Source organism: Egretta garzetta, unplaced genomic scaffold (genome assembly GCF_000687185.1).
Source record: "Egretta garzetta isolate BGI_Z169 unplaced genomic scaffold, ASM68718v1 scaffold135, whole genome shotgun sequence".
Lineage (NCBI taxonomy): Eukaryota > Metazoa > Chordata > Aves > Pelecaniformes > Ardeidae > Egretta > Egretta garzetta.
In genome coordinates, this window is record NW_009259594.1 from 859191 (window position 1) to 865470 (window position 6280).

Sequence of the window (6280 nt, forward strand, 5' to 3'; positions counted from 1 at the left end):
TTGAAATCGCTGCTTGAGGCCCTGCTGTGGGTCTGACTTGGCTCTGGTTGGAGATGCTGGCTCCATGTGAAGTTGCTGGAGTTGTGTGAACTACAGCATTTCCACAGCTTGGTCCCTTGGAAGGGCGGACTTCAGAGAGTTGTGCTGGAAACCTGGAGTGTTGTGAGGGGGCTGGGTCTGACTTGCTTGTAAACTTCTGTACCTTTTAAATGATTATAAATAAACAATTTAAAAACCTGCAAATGCATATGCTTATATTTCTGGGTTTTAGCTACCTGACAGCAGTCTCTCCTGTGAACAACTTGCAACCTGACTTGGCACCTTTTTTCAAAGCCGGGGATGATTTCTGGCTTGTTGCTCTTGCCCAGCTGTGGTGGGTTATCCTTCTCGCTCTCCCTGGCAGCATCCTGCCTTGCCCCACTTTGTAGCCTGACAGCTTCCCCTTTGGGGACCAGCAGGGACTTTCTGAGCACACAGGAGAAAAAGGGGACCCGCTCTGTCCCCCTGTAGACTTCCCCTGACGTGCCACATGAGAGAAAGACCTTCTAATGCGGGAGGGAACCGGGTGCTCCCCATCTGCATAGCAAAGGGGAGAGCTCTGAATTGCTGTAAAGTCAAGGCAAGTGGCTTTTTAAAAAAAATTAATACAACAATTTTTGTTTGTTTAAGCAATTGCCAGACTGTCTCGGAGACTATCTGGATTTCCCCTTCCCTAAGCAGCTTCTTGGAAATGGGTTAACTCTGCCAGATAAACCTGCAAGAGGGCTGAACCAGAAAAACTGCTGCAGAAACCTCAGACCAGGCTGATGCTCCTTGGCCATGTTGCAAGCGGGGGCTGTGGGGCTTACTGAATGTGCCAGAAAAGGCTTCCACTGGTGGCCCTTGCTTATTCAGTATAGGAAAAATGTGGCAATTTCTGTGTGGGGGTTTTGTTTTTGTCTTGGGGTTGGGTTTTTTTTCCCCATCTTTGGCTAAGCAGGGCCTCCTGCACAGGTAGAGATGTGCTGTTGGATGTTTGATCCTGGAGCAGGCACAACCCAGCTCTTTTAGGCAAGGTGAGGGGGAGCATGGGGTTTGCCCTGTGGTGGTGATCACATGCTACATAAATTACCAGGCCTCACATAGTTTATCCTAAATGTGCCTCTTCCAGCCCCCGTGACAGCTTTGTACCATGTTTTAATGGAAAAGGTCCTCAAGGTGGGCAGCCTGGCTCTCCCCAAGTTATGGGGTGGATGGGTAGAAAAGAGCCCATTGCCTCTGCAGAAGCTTTCTCCAAATACCTGTCTGGGGGCAGCTCCAGGGCTGGCAAGGAGGGAGGGGGCAGAACCCTCACCTGGCCTGTCCAAAGTTTTGTTTGGTTTTGCTGCCCGGACTCTGAACAGGAGATTGCTGGGCACACCCAGCCTGTTGTTCTGACAACGTGTATTTTTAGCAGACGTTTACAATCATGTGCAGTATGTCAGGAGGCAGCAATGTATTTATTTTCTCAAGCGCCATTTCATTTCCAGAAGGAAGAAAACATTTTGTAGTTGGGCTTTTTTTTCCCCTTGAGGAAAAGCCTGCCATAAACTGCCACTGCCTCGAGCGGCTCTCTGAACACAGGGCTTCCCGTGGTGGCCGTAACTCACCTCCATCCTTGCTCCCATCTCTGTGTGGGAGCAAAGATTTGCACATTCCTTGCAGGAACAGCTCACAGCCATGCTCTTCCTGAGGGTTTGAGGCTTATTTGCTGCCCAGCTGCAGAACTGAATCCATAGGGCATTTCTGGAGACTTTAACGCCTATGGAATTCAGTTCTCAGAGCCAAGCAGCCAGTGTGAGTCGGCTTCCCCTGGCCCCAGCCAGCCACGTCTCCATCTGCGAGAGGAGAAAAATAGCAAAGAGCTCACGATGTCGCTGACACAGTGCAGGCACTGAACTGACACAGATTTTTGCAACGGGGAGCTGCTGCAAGGAGAGGGCTCTGGCACCTCTCGCTCTCGCCCCAGAAGCAGCACACGTGGCCACAGCTTGCTTTGGAAACTTTGCTCAAGTTGGCTGCTTTTTGGTTTTTTTTCAGCTGCTTCCATGTGTCATCCTGTCGTTTGGAGCTGCTGCAAAGCTTCAGGTCAGCCCTGGGCTCTGTAAACCTGCTGGAGCTGTAAGAGAAATACTGTTTCTTCCAGATGGGGCTGGTATTTGCAGGTGCATTGGGAATCCCGCCTACGTGTTTGCCCTGTGCGTGGGTGGTAGCACATCCCTCAGTCTAAACTGTTCCTCTGCGTCTGCATCTGAAGGTGGGGCGCAGTGGGGGAATGCTCAGCACTGCAGGAGCAGCCCCGCGCTCCCGGGCACCAGCCCTCTGCTCTGCTTGTACCGAAACCAGCGCTCGTGGGACCCCCTGGAACTGGGACATGCCAGCTGATGGATGAAAATGGTTTGTGTAGCAGGGGGACCACGAGCAGAGCCTGCCTGCTTGGGACTGGGGAGGGAGGGACGGTAATTCTGCAGCTTAAAATGAAGCAGTGAAAGGCCTTTTCCAGGCAGCTCAGGGAGTGGATCCAGGGAGGGATTGGTCTCAGTCTGGACCAAGCTGGGACCTGCTGGTGCATCCCACAACTACGCACGTGCCCTTTGCTGCCTGCTACCCTCGCCCTCCAGTTTGGGCTGCAAAGCTTGTGTGCATGGAGGGGCAGACTCGGGGGACACATGGGGACCCTGTGAGCTGCGTGGAGGTGCTGGTGCTGCTGGCAGATTTGGGCAGTCTCGGTCTTCAGCAGAAGCTGTTTGTTTTCAAACCCAGGGACTCAGCTGATAGCTGAAAGGCAGGGAGAGGCTCCTTTTTGGCTCAGCAATAGTCGGACAGAGTTGCGATGACAGCGGCTCTGGGTGGCTCGGGCAGCAGGAGCCGCTGGGAGAGGGTTACAGCCCTTTGCCTGCTCGCTGGCCGCACAGGGAGGGAGCCCTCGGGTCTGATGGATCAGCAGATGAGACGGGAAATGACACAGCCCGCTTTGGAGCACAGGCAAAGATTTCAATGGGGGAAGCACCAAACAACTGTCGGCACTCAGCACGAGGAGCTAACTCCACGATTGCTCAACAGCCGGCCCAGGGCTCTATTTTAATCCACCCAGGGGGAATCCGAGTTCAGCCAGGGCAGCACGAACTCACCATCCCAACGAGCGTCCCAAAGGAGCCAAGCCCAGTTGCAAAAGCAACGTGGGGTCCCCGCTGTGGGTCCCAGCCCTGGCACGTGCCAGGGACCACATGCAGCTGTACTGCAGGGGCAGCAGCTGAGGTAAAGCAGAGCCTTACACCAGGGTCCCCCCACCCTGCAGCGGGTGGTCGGGGTCAAAGAAGTGGCTCAGGGACCCAGCTGTGCACTGTGCTGTTTCTCAGACCACCGTGGTGTGGCAGAGAGGTTTCAATAGCTCTGAGCCCCCCAAGCTCAGAAAAGTGGGGTGATGTCCCCTCTCCTCCTCCTCCCCTCCTTGCTGTGGATGCTGCAGCTGGGTGGGCAGCCTGGGATGACTGGTAGGGATGGGATGCTCTGGGGCTGCTCCTTGGCAACCTCATGCCATAGGGTGGTTGCCCTGCAGTCCTTGGGCTATTTAAAGACGTGGAAAGGCTTTGTGCTTCATTTTTTAAGCTGTACAACTCTGCATTTTACCCCAAAGGGGTTGGGGGATCGCTGCTGTTCAAAGTGCCAGCCACCCGCCTTCAGCACTCGGCCGTGCTGAGCAACCACTGCTTTCAGCAACTGAAAGGTGGAGGCAAGGGAAAAGCCTTCCTCCCTATCTTCCTCCATGGAATGGTTTGCAGAGAAAGGGGAAGGGTTTCAAGGGCTGCAGGGAGGTGATGTGGGCACTGGGGCTGCGTGGGACAGCTCAGCAGCTGCCTGGCATGTGTCCCGCCGTGCCCTGTACCCCTGTCCTCCCCGGGATGGGGCAGGAACAGCTCCAGCAAGCCACTTTTGGCATCCTGCCTGCGGGTGCTGGGGCTGGGGCACCCCCTTGCCAAAAGGCACCAGGGGCAGTTTGCCCTGGGCGTAATGGGAAGCCCATGGGGGCCAAGCTGGGAAAGGAGGACTCAAAATCCAAGCGCAGACAAGCTCCAACTCTTTTCTTTCACTCCTGGCTGTTCCTGCTAGCAGTGTCCCCACAACATGGCATCCACAGCACCCCCGGGACCACGGGGCCCTGGGAGCAGGGAGTGATGTGAGCTCTCCCTGGGGCATGGCACCACATGCAGCCACAGGGTGTAGGAGCCTGCGACCCCCCCCCAGCGGTGCTGGGCTCCCGTACTGTGGGCAAAGGGAGGGCACTACCCAACCTCCTGCTTCCAGACCCATCCCTTCTCGTGAGAGCGCGTGCTTCTGTGGTATTTTCAGGATGCTTGTACCGGTTCCTATGCACTGTGTGTGCCGGGCACATCTCCTCCCCCAGGCTCTGCCTTTGCTCCTTGGCTTTCCCATCTCCAGCTTCGCCCCGTGTTCCTGAACCCAGGCAGGGCCAGGGCTGGATTTGGCCCTGTGTCTTTGGGGGTATCCCTGGCCCCTAGTCTGCACTGGAGTGGAGTGCTGGGTAGTGCTAGGGAGGGCAAGGATGAACAGAGATGCAGGAGCCATCTGGGTGCTGTGTGTTTTGTCGGTGTGGAGGTGCCCTGCCCTGGCTTGATCCCATGTTTTCTTGAGGACATGTCAGGATGCAGCACTGAGCTATGGGGGGACCAGCACGTGCTGAGCCCATTGCTCCAGCACAGCCCCGGGGATATTGCATCAGCCCAGCTGCCTGCCATGCAGGTGGGGGTTTCGCACCCCACTGCGATCTGCCTCCCTGACTCTGGGGTGGGAGCTCTTGGCACCTCGCACTGCTTAAATCCTCCTCTCTGCCTGGCTCAGGGTGTGCAGGGTCCCCGTGCCGGTTCTGGTACACATCCCCTTCTGGTGCTGGCTGTCCTGGGCTTGTCCTGCCTCTGGGAGAGGTCAGGATTGGAGACCCTGACGCTGATCCTAGCAGCTGGGTGACGGCTTGCTGGAGCTGACAGACATGCCCAGGAGTGGCTACCGGGGAAAAGATGGGCTTCAGCACAGGATCCAAGGAGTTGAGAGCTCCTCAAGGCTCCTGACCTCAGCCCAAAAATGCTGGTGAATCAAGAGACACCCCAGGCAAGTGGGTGCCCAGGGGGGGGCTGCTGCTGCAGCTGCTGCTGCTGCGGGGTTTTCTGTGTTGCACTGAGTTCAGCTGCAGCCCCTCACAGCCCCTGCTCCTGGGGCAGGAGGCTCCGAGGGCCCAGGGCAGCAGTGATTGGGAACCACCAGCTGGGAGCCCAGGGCAGCCAGGCCCTGGAGGGGAGTCACGGCAGCACCCATGGGTGCATCAAGCTGCTGGAAGAGCCACCCCAAGAGCATGCCCCCATCCCTGTGTGTCCAGCACCCACCTCTCCGCAGGGCTGCGTGAGGTACACTTTGCTTTCCCTGCAAAACCTCTATTTCCTTTCTCTGCAACAGCCAGGGGAAATACTGTCAGCAAAGATGAGAGACCCCAGCCGAGCAGCCTGGCCCGGCCCTCGGAGCACAGCAGAGTCGGCCACACGAGTGCATTTCCCGACGGGGAGCTGTGTCGGGAGGCGATGGGGGGACATGGGGAAGCAGACACTCATGCACAGCCATCTCCACCACCCGCAGATCACCACTGCACCAGTTCAGCCCTGAGCTGCCGGTCGCATTTTACCCCTTCCTTGCTTTCGCCCTCCCTCCCTCCTGTGGGGGACACGGGCAGTCCAGAGGGCTCCCCTCTCCCTCGCTCCCAGGGAGGCAAAGCATGGGCGGCTGCTCCAGGAGGGCACGTGGCTGCCTTGCCAGGACCCCCAAGAAGCAGGCACCCTCATTTTGGTGTTGCCAGCTAATTAGCCCAGGAATTACTGATTAGCCAGGACGTTCCCCGGGGCCAAGCAGCGGAGTTGCATGGGTGCTGCACAGCCACTGGTGCCGCACAGACATGGTGGCTGGGGCATTAATCCAGGGGGGTTCACTTTGTCCTCCCAGCAAGTTTGCAGAACAGTTACATGCCTCCCCTTCTTTGCCCCTTAAAATATTAGCAGAACGGGTCTGGTTTTCCAGATTACCAAAAAAGCCAGGGATAGAAATGAAGATGCTCGTGCCCCACGCGTGGGGTCTGGCACCTCCTCTCCCGCTTCCCGCAGCCGGGAGCGAGCGCGTTGCCATCAGCCACGGGACGTCACCGTATCCCCCCTGCTCGGCGTGGGGACAGCCCGGGCTGTGGCTCCTTGGGGAGAGCACC